Genomic DNA, 13,808 nt, shown 5'->3' with positions numbered 1-13,808 from the left:
AAAGGCCAGAGCTTTTTTTAATAGTGATATTCATCTCTGCCCGCTTTCTTATAAACTTTCCAGTTTTGTATACCTGACCATTTTTAGGGAAATGTTGGTTTGTTAAAATGTTCATTCATTCAGACGGAAGGAAACGTCTAATCTTAGAGAGGAATCAGTCAACACACATAACACACTTTTAAGTGGGTTGTCAAAAATACAAAATTTGTTCTCATTCTGTTAGTTGAAGCAATGAAAAATATTGAAAGTAGGACTTTTTCAGCTACAAGGTGACTGGCAAAGGATATTAGCTGCTCTGACATGCAGTAGCTGATCAGTGGATGGAGGGTTCATCTCTCAGGTTGGTATTAGTTCTTTGCTGTATTTTTCACTCTGTCTCCTATGGATATGACTTTAAGGAGTTCATCTTCTGGAGATAGTTTCCAACATATTACACTGCTTTGCTTGCACTCTCTTTGTCAATTTTTCTCAATTTTTATGCACACGCAGCTGAAAATGCTGTCAGGTCAGATACACAGATTGTGCTGAAAAGGAGGGGAAAAGAAGCCTGAAACTCAAATGTGTAGAAAAATACTATGAAAGACCTTCAGTTATTCTTGAAAACCTTTTTATTAAGTCTGCACAGGGGGGAAAAAATATAAATAAAGATGCAGTGGTTTTAACTTCTATACAACTCCATGAAAAACTGTTAAACTCCTTCAATAAAGCAAAGACTTAGCAAGCTACATGTAAACCTAATACACTGACTTTGTGTTTGTGTAACACATTGGTGTTTAAACCAAAAACATGTCTAAAAGCAATTAGAGAGCAACACTATAGAATTGGTTGAAAAGTTAAGCTCATAGTGAATAACTTATTTTCTCATTTCAAAAATCTATCAGTAGTAAGAAAAAAACAAAATGCATTTTAGCAAAAACACTTGCTGATGTTAATTTCCTCTCTAATTTTACCTTTTGCATTTTAGCTGTTGGCTTTATCGCCTCTCTTCAAAATGTTCTTGACCCCTTGCCAGTTCATGTCATAAAAAAATGTCAAGAAAAGTGTGCTGCAGTTAAGTTCTAAATCATCCCACGCAAGGATTACAGAATGAACTGAATGAACACAGAGGGAGAAACACAAGGTCCAATTAACGTCTCTGCTGCAGCCTGACTCCCAGGAGCTCCAGATGCTCTGTGGGATCTCATTTTTGAGAACTCAAATGTTTTCTCAGTTGGCTTGTTGCAGAAGAATGGGTTCATAGAGGAATGCTTTGCACACAGTATTTATGCACTCAATACCGTCTCCTGCCAGTCATATCTGGGATTACCATTCAAGTGAAGTTCAAACTTGCTTCCAGAGAAACAGGAGAACATTGTATTGATTATCTGTCATTTTGAACAACTAAGAGCATTTTTTTGGATTTTATTTGCTAAAGAAGGTTCTTCGTTTTATTTTTTATATAATTTCCCCTTTCCACCATATAGATGATATCAAGCAAGAAACAACACATATTCACCAAAAATGATCAGTTTAGAAATGTAAAAGAATCTTAAAGCATTTTTAGGAACAGTAGCCCTTTAATTAAAGTGTTAGTACCCCACAGGTAATGCGTAGGTACTCTCATGTGTTTCTGTTAGTACCTTGTAAGTACAGGCATAGATACCCAACAAGGTTAACAGAATAACCTAAACCAGGGGTGTCCAAAATGCAGCAGCACTATCAGGTCTTTTTATTTTTAATCAGGCTAAAACTATTACCAACATACTTTTCTTACTTTTTTAAATTTTAGGTAAACACAAAGTATTCATCTTCTTTACAAGTAAGGTTTAACAATAGATAAATCACCTTCATCCAGAGACTTTCCACTGAAAAGCCAACTTTGCTGCACCCAAATAAGCTTTTTTTGAATTTATTAAACAAGCATTTTGAAAGAGCCACATCCTGTTTTAATAACTGAAGATAAATTGCTACCAAAGCTTGAAACAGCTCTGTGTTGCACCAGAGAAGACCGTGTACCCAGTAGGATGCATTCACTGCACTGTGGTAAACAGGCTTTTCTTCTGATACACTGTTTATTAACATTCAACATGCTCAGCTCAGAGAAACCATGACCTCTAGCTCCAGCCAGAGCAGATTTCTTTCCTGGTTGAAACGACACACTCCACCAGCCCTGAGCATATCTTTCACTGAAAGCAGATTTCTTTCCTCTTGGTCTGGGTTTTAATTGGATGGGTAAACTTGGAAAAAGCACTGCACCAGCAATTTCCCATAACCCCTAAAATCCCTGACCTACTAAAGTTGGCCCATCTGAACCGAGTCCATTATATGTGCTTAAAACTGGAAATGGGATTATGTGATTGCAAGACTAACCTAAATCTCCCACTTCTTTCAGAAGCTCTTTCTCTACTGCGAGTTACTTAAGAGGCTTGAGGGTCCCCAGTGGAAGACATGGAGCTCCTTCAGTCACACACAGTGAGCTGATGAGCTGCGGCGAAGGGAACATCACTATTCTCTCCATTCCATCCTCTGTTGCTGGACGAGGTTCACAGGATCAGAATCTCCACAGCTTTCAAAAACACCAACCGAGCTTCTCTTTAATGTTTTCACTTTTATTTGTTTTATTCAAGAGTTATTAAAAATGTGTAATGCTTTGCTTTATTGTTAGAACATAGGAAATACCACTTACTATCATCATATCAACAGATTAATATTGTAAAAAGTTTGAAAATGAAGGGAAACATAATATATCTTCATTAGGCCTTCATCATGTACATCTGTTCTATTGCTTGCTTAAGGGGAGGTATTGTTTTTTCCAGTCACATTGAATGATTTTATAGTACAATCAAGTATGTTGCAGAAACACTGCACACATAAAATATGACTTTAGAGAGATTTGACTTCATAATTTAAAACCTTGAAATTGGTTTTAAATTATGGTCTTTAAAAAACTCCTCCTTCAGAAATTCACCACATCGATTCTCTAACAACGTTTTTACCAGCGTTGCACTGAAGTAGCTCATACAGTGAGATCAGCAGGTATGCAGTTCCACCAGGTGTTAGCTAACTGCTGCTGGCTGGTCTGAAGAGTCTGAAGGAGCTGGCAGGTGGTGTCTAAGGAGAGGGATGCTCTGTGAGGCAGAAGCTTGGAGACTGCAGCTCTGGGGGGAGCTGCACCTCGAAGGCCCAAAGAGTTTTCCACAGCTGAATGGTTTCAAAGGCAGATTAAAGGATTTCTCAAACATGCATGAAAGAATCAGAGCAAATCAATGCAGAATTTGTGAATTAGAAAGAATTAAGGCAATTCTGAAGGGCAAAGGGGGTCAACTTTGGTTCTAGCAAGGTGAACCCAAAATATATCCCTGAATTTTATCAGAAATTAACTTCTGACTCTAGATTGCTGAAGATGTCAGCAGAAAGTTTCATTTGAAGTCACTGTTGAAGATGTTCTTATGAGTCTCATTATTAATATTGTTGATCTTAGTCAGCATGAATTTACATTTTGCCTAATGAGCCTGTTCTCAAACCAAATGAGTCACCACTGCTTTGTCAGGCACATCAGATCACATGTTCTAACAGAACTTTTTCAATTAATTTTAAGTCCAGTGTTTTATTTTGTAAGAAAGAAAATGGGCGGTTTCTGTCTTTAACACCATTTATTTTTAGTTCATCTTCTTGTAGGCTGACTATGAACAGCGTGACAATGTACGTAAATATATATACTTTTGGTTCGACTTGAAAAGTGGAACAGTGTGTTGCTCTGTCTTTATATGTTGTGGATGTTGAAAATTGTTCTCTGTAGCTCTTCCAGAAAGCCTTCTCTCTCTCTTGTGGGAGCATTTTAGGAAATGAGAAATGTTTTGATGTATTTGTGGATCAGAGGCAGAAGGATGGAGGAGAGAGGAGACATAAATGGAAAAAAAATAAGAAGACCTTGAAGTCTTACTTTGACATGATGTACAGCTAAAGTAGTACAGTATCCAAAGGATGTCACAGATATCAGCCGCAACCTTCCTGGGTTCATCAGTGGATCATGAAAGAGCAAACCACTTGGATGGTTGATGCTTTTATCTCAGAACCTCACATGTGCTTTTAATATCCTCGTCTATGTTGAGTTTTGTGCATATACTCAATCTATTTTAATCAATTATTTTCTGTTAATCTGTTTTGTTGTGCAAAGGAACTTTGAGTTGTTTGATGAATCTTGAGAAGTTGACTAATATGAAGTTCCGGGGCAGATACTATGCCACGTTGTACAATACAGAGCAAAATTACCAATTCTACAAGACGTTTTGTACTTTATAGGTGCTAATATTACATCTGTCTAGCTAAAATGTGGAAGATAGTTATTTGATGCACTTACATCCAGGGCCACTTGGGGATGGTATTAAGAAGCATTTTAAGGGCCTGATTAGCAGCAACAGATTGCTCATAATTCACTAACTTGCAGTGATATCAGTAACCATGGATCTGGGTTTAGAGCTATTGAAATTAGATAAATGCAAAAAAAGAAAATAAAACATGTTAGCTAATTTCTAAAGCATTTCAGTTTCTATTTGTGCATGTTGCCAAACTTAAAATAAAGGAATGTTAGGTCAAGAATTTCACAACCTTAGGTTGTGAAATTCTGTCCAGACCGTTTTTCACACTGAGCTTTTTTAAGGATGCCAACTCACACTTGGCTGTTACTGTTTTCAAGATGACTTCCTAATTCCTGCATCTCATTTAAACTTATCTGTACTCCCAAGTCAGCAGAAGCAGCCGCAGAGTCCCTGCTGTCTTTCCCGATGGCAATGCCACATGCCAAATCTTTACAAGCAGCATGTGTGGTTTGAGTCCATTTAGCCTTTTTAGTCTGCTAAGCACATCGAGGCCACTGAACTAAAACATGGTAGATAGTGAATAAAGTTTGTGCTGATAATTTTGAGTAAAATCTTCCATTGTGAACATCAAAAGCAGCAGATATTTCTGAAAATTCTCAGGATATTAAGTAGACCCACAAACATATTGTTTAATCGTTATTGTTAATGATCAAACATTTTCTCTACTGCAATTTGAACTTAGCATTAATGCTCATGGTTTTCTCTTAAGTTATAACGTATATGACTTTGCTGTCACCAGTTCTAAAGTGTTTTACATTGGATGTACTTCTCTAAAAAAACAAAAACAAAAACAAAAAAACACAAATTTATAATAATTGTCAAGATTAAAAACATTAAAAACCTTCAGGTTGATCTTTTGAGGTATATTATTGTTGCTGGGGCTCATTAAAGTTTTATAGAAGAAATAATCATTGCTGAAAAGTTACTTGAGTGTCAGTTTTCTTTTATTTCAAGTGTACTAAGATATTTCCAGTAGAAACTAGATTAAAAGTACTTGGTAAAATTTTGCAGTGACTAATTTTTAGAATAGTGTTTGTTGATTTTAACAATGTGCTAATTTATTCCATAAATAGCTTTCCTTTGTCTCCAAACAAAGCTTCATGGCCAGTGACTTTAAAAGCTGTTCTTTTAGAATCCAGGTAATATTTTTCAAATAAACTCATTATGTTTACGCTTGTTAATGTTGTTTAATGTGGTTTAAAACCTACAATTGTACAACTACGGTGAATTCACAAAAATTGAAAGCCTAATTCTGGAATCACTTCATGCAAAACTCCAAATGGATGAAAAAGAGTCACTCCATTTAAATTTGTCACGGCTGTACATAGAGGCACACTGCTGTGATGATCACACACCCACTGTTCCCACATGTGCTCAGCTGTTCAACACACACCAGCTGGACACCATGAATGCTCCGGGGCAACAGATAGCCTCTATTTGTTTTCCTCATCTGGAACTCATCCCAGTCCAACAGGTTCAGTCTGAGTGAGCAACAGTGAAAGAATTTCAGTAGAAATAGTTAGTGGCCTGCAGCTAGATACTATACACTCAAATATAGTATTTGATGTTTTTATGTTTTTATTTTTGTGAATATAAGTTTTATTAAAAAACCTTTGCGGAAATAAAGGTTTGTGATGAATCGTCCTGTTGCTATGCTGTGGCTGTTGGCCTGGTTGAGTCCATTATTCCCCAGCCTTATGAAACTTTTTTTTAAAATTCCAACCTGAGATAACCTGCAGCATATTTAATGACCCCCTTGCTTTTTTCATTTAATTAATTTTGTAAATTATATTCCCGAAAACCTCCTCCTCCTATAGTGCTCCCCTGAAGTCTTTATTCATTATAATAAATGAGGCTTTTAAAGCTTTAAGGCGCTTCAAACCCCAAGTGCTCCAATCAAACCCTTTTTACATGGCTGTGCAATTTCTATCAAAGCATGAATGGGTTTATATAATACTCATCTGAAAATTAAATGTGCTCTTTCTTTGAGACAACCAGTTTGATCCATATATTTAGACTCCATTAGTTATTTTTCTCCATTTTTTCTCCTAACTTGATGCAATTGAAAACAAACAGCATAGCAACACCACAATGTGTGACAATTTATTTAAAGAGCACTTTGCTTTGTTAAAAATACATTTAGCAGCAAATTGTCCTGCTTTTTAAAACAAATCAGTCATCAAGGCCATTTAGACTCAGGGTTCTATAAGTCAGATTTTCTTCTTTAAAATATAATATTCCCATGAACTTCATTATGTCTGCATTCAAAATAATATTTAGGTTATTCTGTTGTGAGACACAATATCTAAAATTGTGTGTCTAATAAAAGAACCAAAAGACTAAATCAATATAATACACCCATCAGTTTGATTTTAATCATTCTGTTTCAGACTATGCATTTACAAATTAATAATCCAATAACTGCTGAATTAGTTATCAAAATGAACAAAAGGTGTTAATTAGTAACTGTTTAAATATTTTCCTGATTAAAATTATATGGTTTTGGCCTTTGTCAGCTTTTAGAAAAATAATTATCTGTACAGTGTTTCTAATTTCCAGTGTTAGCAGCAAGACGAATCCTTTGGATATGAACTTGAACTTTTTTCTTTAACTGAACAACAGAAAACATCCTCAGATGCCAGTCATAAACATAAGTCATCAAACATGGATACATTTATTTTAAGTCAACAAATGGAATCTTGACTGAAGTTCAGTCTGGAAGACTCTAGTCCCACCTGCCTCATCAATCAGTGCCCGCCTCTCTGCAACCTGGACCTATCGGCGCGGACCAAGCCTCGCTCCAGCCAGTCATCGTTTGGGCTTCAGTTCAAAAGGACCTTCACCCATGGCCTCCTCTGCTCACCAGCTGCGATCAACCCACCTCCACCCCATCTCCACCTTCTGCTCCCGGCTCTCAGGCCTCATCTTCCTCCGACCGCCGCCACCAGTACAGGCCCCCGGGGGTCTACATTCCTATGCTGCATCAGAAATGTTCATAGAGCTCATCGAAGTCCAGCTCGACGTCCCCGGCCAGGGCCTGAACACCAAAGGACTTTTTATTTTCATGTTCATTTTGCCATTAAACTCTTTTAATAGCCTTCTTTCTCCGTTTGAGTCTCTCCAGATTGAACTGGCAGTCCTTCCAGTATTTTGCTATTCCACAATTGTGTAAATTCACATAAAATTAACAGATTGGTGTATTTTTCTGTGATATTTGGTAATTGGAAGTTTATTGCAAATTTTCTGCAAATATGGCCCAAAACATAAGTGACTGCTAACTCCCACCTGCATGTGGCTTTGGTTCTTCTTGACCATGGTTCTCAACAGAAAGAGAAGGTGGAATAATCCCTCAAACATAGGAGTTTGTGTATTATGGTTTGAATAGACGATAGAAGAATCATGACAGTGTTGCTACAGATGCGAGGAATGTTCAGGCTTCAGGAACTAGTTCAATATCTTTCATTCTCTTGTCAGCAGAAAAAGAAGCTTAAGAAAAGTTTTTGATGGAGAATTAAGGATAAAAACTGACCCCAATCTTAAATGAACTGACATGAATCTGAATGAATTACCAGAGTTCTCTTTCTTCTCTCAGGTGTGATTAAATACCTAACCCCACATTGTTTTGACTTTAAATGAAAAACCCAGAGACACAGTTCAGCTTTACTTCACTACACTTTGTTTTGCAGGAACTCGATATAATCAAAGTGTCATTTCATAGTTCCTCGCAGTTGAGCTATTTTAGTCTGGAAGTAATAACTGGGAATTATGCTGCCACTGTCGTCTTTGTTTTGCAGCTTTTTTACAGCTGCTGACATCACAGAAGTTATTACCTGCTGTACATCAAACCCCAGCAGTGAGCATCTCACATCCAGGAAAGAGATTTTATGTTTTTTTTGCTTAGTTTCAAAATGCTGATCAAAGCAGCCAGGGTTTTCACAAAATTAAAATGAGCAAAAAATAACAAAACAAAAAGACTAGTTCTCTGCATCCACAGCAGGAGTTACTTATTGTTTTTCATGGCTCACATTTAAGCCTCATAAAATGGAGCTACTGTGAAAATCAAACTTCTGCTGCCATTTTCAAATTACCAAAAGCACCAAATCCCATGTCTAACTGAGACTAAATCTGCCTCATTTACGATGTTTATTTTTTTCTTTTCATTTAGGGAGAGTAGCTGCATAAAATTCTGCTAAATATTGGAGAGTTACACACTTGTGATTTTTTTTTTTTTTTTTTTTTTGTGCACCGAGGGAGAAAACTAACAATGAATGATCAACAAAGGCTGTTGCGGATCATTTTCATGTTAAATGTTAAATCTGCGAGATGTTTAAACTCTCACATAAACAAACAGAATTTTGGCTCTAATGTTTGTTTAGCTCTTTGTTACTCTCTGGTGAGGTTGCTTTCTAAATAAAGAATAAAATAAATAATTGAATGATTTCTGTAACATTCCTGGGCTTCGGGGTAATCAAAAGAAGTGACAGTATCCTTCATTCTGCTCCAATTTCCTTCTGCTCTAACAGTTTGTGTGCTGGAGCTCTTCAGGTATACCCACAGGAAACACATGAACAGTGCCATGTTCTATAGGCCGTGCAAAAGCTGAAGCTCCTGTCACAAACACTTTAGGTCAAAAAGTCTGTACTCTTACCCGAACCAAAGACTGGCTCCTCAGTCTCAGAGAGAAATAATCTACTTCAGAGGTCAGGGTAAGTCAAAATCACTCCCAGGCAGGGCACGGAGGAAGCGTACACACCGGTCCTCATCTGTCAGTGTTCTCATCCGCGTGTCATGCATATTTTCCATGAGTGTATAAAGGCTTTCAGCCACCTGACTGAGTGTGTGCAGCTGTCAGAGCTACGAAGAGCATCGCTAAAGAGAGTGTAGCTGTTGAATGAATAATAAGTTTGACCAGGAAGTGAATTATAAATGAACACATGGAATGTTTACATTATTCAGTGCTCAAAATGTTTCACAGGAAGAAAAATCCAACTAAGGCCTGCAGAGCTGCTGAGTGCAGCTACAGCGGCATCTGCAATTACTGGTAACCCTGGGTGTCAATAATTTTAATAAAGGTATTAAAATTGCTGTTATGGAAACTTGGTGACCCTAAGATGACACAATATTAGGCTCTGCTGGCTCGACACGAGAGCACAATCATTTCCTACCAATCTTGAGTGATGAGGTGACAATCGCCAGCCAAACAACTTCTGAAATTGGATTTGCACAAACTAGTGACTCAAGTTGAAACATGTTCAACCGTCATCGCTCTAGCTGCTGTCGCAATCGTGTGCCATGCGTTGGGTTCACCATGACCAGTGTAAAATGTTTGCATTTCATGGTCATCCATCACTCCCCATGTATCGACGCTATAATACCGAAATTTAGACCTCAGCATCACTGCTGTCAGACCGTGACATTTGCCACGATCCTCCTGAGCGACATGCTAAGACCACAGGAGAGCTAAATATTCCCCTTTTTTTTAGATTTTCTAATTAGTGCTGTCAGTCGATTAAAATATCTAATCAGATTAATCACTATGCTTAACTCTGTGAGCTTGAAATGTAAATATGTCCATTTTCAAATAATGTTTAAGATGTTTTATTGTCTCAGTTTTCCAGATTCTCATATCCAGGAAGGCTGAAAGAAGTAATTTGTTTCAAACGTTAATTTGCAAATACAAACTATAAACTGCTTGTTCTTCAGTAGAGGGATAATTCATCATCAATATCTTGGTTTTATTCAAACGCCCATCGCTGTGTTGTTTAAAAGCAAAATCTGCAGCTGAGTTCACCTGTCTGACTCTCCTCACTCCTCATTTCACATATTTGCAACTCTGCATCGCTGACCGCAGTACAAGACCGTGTAATACGCTGCTTTGAACCAAGAAACTGTAGGCAGAAGACAGGCTTTTTGGTAAAAATAGGTGAAGCGATTAATCTGCATTATGTAATATTAATGCGTTAAACCTTTTAGATTAATCACATGCATTAACATTGACAGCTAGTTTTAATAATAAGGGAACCATAAACAAACCCAATGTTAGACTCTGGTGATAATGGTGGTGTGTGTGTGTGTGTGTGTGTGTGTGTGTGTGCGTGTGCGTGTGCGTGTGTGTGTGTGTGTGGTCCTCATGTCTGACAGGGACTGGAGTTGAAGGTTGAGCAGTTTGAGGCCCTCATGGACCATGAAACTATCAGGACCAGAGGACAGATGAGATGGAGGGCTCATACGTCCCCCCCATCATCACGTCTTCAGCAGAGACTGGATGTAGTGTCTCTGACAATCTGATGTGAGGCTGGAGCTCTGAAAACAATGGTGTTGGTTCGAGTAACAATGATGACAATGACAGCTTGTTTGGAGATAATGGTTATTAACTCAACTTTGGTAGAGACTATAATGACAGCACAGTGAGAGAGGTTGATGATGTTGGCAGCTCAGGTAGACAAGATGAAAATGAAGTCCTAAAAAGGAGAATGAGGATGGTGATAGTGGCTAATGTCCAAATGGCTGTGAAAAAGATGGCCTTTGTGATGATGCCTCTGATTCTGGTGATTCAGGCAGAGAGGACAAAGATAACGGCCAGGATGGACAAATACTAACCGACATTAAAGCTAAGAAGGATTTTCTAAAACTTTCAGTTCTGCATCTACTGTGAGATGAGCGGCTACTCTGTCCATCAAGTGACTTTGAAGGTGACTCTAATGAAGGTGATTTTGATGATGAAGGAAGCTCTGGTGAAGATGGCTTTCTGTACTGTGGTGATTATTGAGACTCAGGCATGGAAAATATTTTAGTGTGTGTATCCTGGTGAATCAGGACACAGGCGTTTGGTAGGTAACAGAAGATCTGGGAAGGAACTGAAAAAAACTGGGATTATAAATCCTTGGGGGGATTTCTGGAATAAAAAAATCAGATTGACTGATTCTCTGTAGACTTGAAATAATAAATGACCAAATGGAACAGACTCTAGAAGATGAGGACACCTGAAGAGGACATGAAAAGCCAAACCCAAATGTCCTTCAGACAAAATGACACACAGCTGAAACGGCAATGGAAGTTAATATTGACTTCAAGACGTTATAACTAGACTAAACATTGCATTTTCAGTCTTATAATGCTATTGAAATAAGTTTCAAGGTTTTTAACATTTTTTAAAACCAATTTTTGGAGCTAGATTGTTATTTGTATGCAGAAAGTTCAGAAGGCTGAAAATAAAAAGCCTTCTTTATGAATTATCATGATGATGGTTGATATACACACCTCACTCCAAGATACACTTTCATATTTCAAAACATTTTGACGATATTATGCATTTGACTGTGTAACAAATAACATGAAAAGTAGCACATAATTAAAATGCTTTTCGGAGGATTGGCTGTGTGTTTAAATCTGCCATTCTTGCAGGTGGATATTTTTAAGAGGATGATTTAATTAGGAAAATAATAACATGTAACGCCTTGAATGCAAAAATAACAAGAAAAAGGCAAAACAGAAAAGTTTTCACTGCCCTGAAACTTTTAAAATCTTTCCTATTACACCAAACAGAATGACAGACTGACATCTTTTCTGCCTCGGAGACCCAACATGTCTGAATAAAAAGCTGAAACTGATAAAGCAAGAAAGACATAGCCGCATCTTTGGGGAACTTGTTTGATTCCCGTGGAGCTAAAAAAGGAGACATTTCTACAAAGTGAGAACTGTGTGACAAATTTAACTCCAGCAATGATGAGGCTTCTCACCGACACACAATCATGGCCATCGACGGCTCGTCAGGGAGTTATGGGCAGAGTGAGCTGCGTTTTTCAGGGAAGTGAAGGTCAGCCGCAGCTCAGCTTTTATGTGTGCATCAGACTGAAAATGGTTTCTGCATCAGTCCTCTGATCTGCTGACTTTAAGTAGGTACACGGTCGCTCCATTATGTGTGTGAAATACACACATTTTCATCACTGATAACGAGACTCAGCAGGAGTCGGAAGGACAAAGTGCAACTGAGCGAAATCCAACAATTTGAACACATCAAGTGTACACATGACCATAAGTTGTTTGGTGTTTTGTGCTGTTTTTACTATGATTTCACTCTTTTTAAGTCCTTTTTCACTTTTTGCATCTAATAAAGTCATTCAGTGGAACTGTGGAGCTGTGTGCTTTCTTTATAAAATTACTGGAAATGAATTGTAAAGAGCTTCTGGTTGTTGCTGGATAAAACCAGGACAGACTTGGAAAACAACTCCAGTTCACATTATGAAACTGACTTAAATCTATTTTACTAAAAATGAACCAAATGTAAAGACAACACATGAGGCTGCAGAGTGTTTTCTGTCAGGTTGGACCCTGTTTGCCCTCAGATTTTTCTCAGTGCTTTGTGGCTAGGAATGTGTCAAAAACATACAGACATCTGATGAAGGTTGTTATGTGAAAGAGTTTTTAGAACACAATGGCATGTCGCCATTATTTTAAAGTTTCCCATCTGAAAATTGCAGCATTTGATATATTTTCATCTGGTGTGGTTTTCTTTCACACTTCACTGTGTCGAACAAACCAAACCCTTTGAAATGAGAACAACTTCCATTTTCAAGAAATGTAAACAAAAGTGGAGTTGTGTGAGATTTCAGCAGGTGTAGGATTTCTCCTTTGTATATGGCAAAAGACCAAAAGTCATTTCATTAGCCAGAGGTAGACGCTCACATTTGTTTTGGTTGCATTTACCCAGAATGCCCTGTGCAATAATCTGCTCCCTGTTTTTGGGGTGATTTCATGTGTGCCCGGGATTCACATATATGCATTGAAACCGCAGCAGAGTTCACCTCCACCAAACTGACACCTGGGTGGACCAGAGTTCACTGTTTTGGTTTGCATCAAAGTTCCATTACGCCTTCACACCTCCTCTAACAAACCAGACTTAGAAAGTCAAACTAGAGTTCGATTCCAGCAGATTAAACATCCTTAGCATTTGCAGATTTATCAATTTTCCATTGCACCACATCACAGAGAAGCAGCATTGCATTGAAATCTAATGAATGTGAAGTTCTGACTTTAACAACACATTTTTAGCTATTTACTGTACAGTTTCTATTTTCATGTTACTTTCTATAAGCTTATGAGATGGTTTTGTGGGGAAACCCCAGCAGATCAGTGTTTTTTTCAATGTCAAGTCTGGTCCCTTCACTTAAAGTTCCTCACATCACCTTTCTTTCTTCCCTGTGTGTGTTACCTCACACCCTTCCTCCCAGCAGCTATAAGACTTTATGAGAATCACTGCTTCCAAGAAACTAAATGAGTATTTAGAACTGCTCTTATTTGAGGTATTCTCATTTCAAATAAGAATGCTGCTGTTATTTGCAGAACCCTGTTTGGATAGTTTATTCAGTTGGGTTTTATGTACATATATATCCATGCATTCCTCTTCTCTAGATTAACCGACTTGGCTGCATGTTATCTTTAATCCGAGTA

The sequence above is a fragment of the Poecilia formosa genome, unplaced genomic scaffold, assembly GCF_000485575.1.
Source record: "Poecilia formosa unplaced genomic scaffold, Poecilia_formosa-5.1.2 Scaffold332, whole genome shotgun sequence".
In the NCBI taxonomy this organism is placed as follows: Eukaryota; Metazoa; Chordata; class Actinopteri; order Cyprinodontiformes; family Poeciliidae; genus Poecilia; species Poecilia formosa.
The sequence above is the reverse complement of the archived record's forward strand: the minus strand, read 5'-3'. Positions refer to the sequence as shown.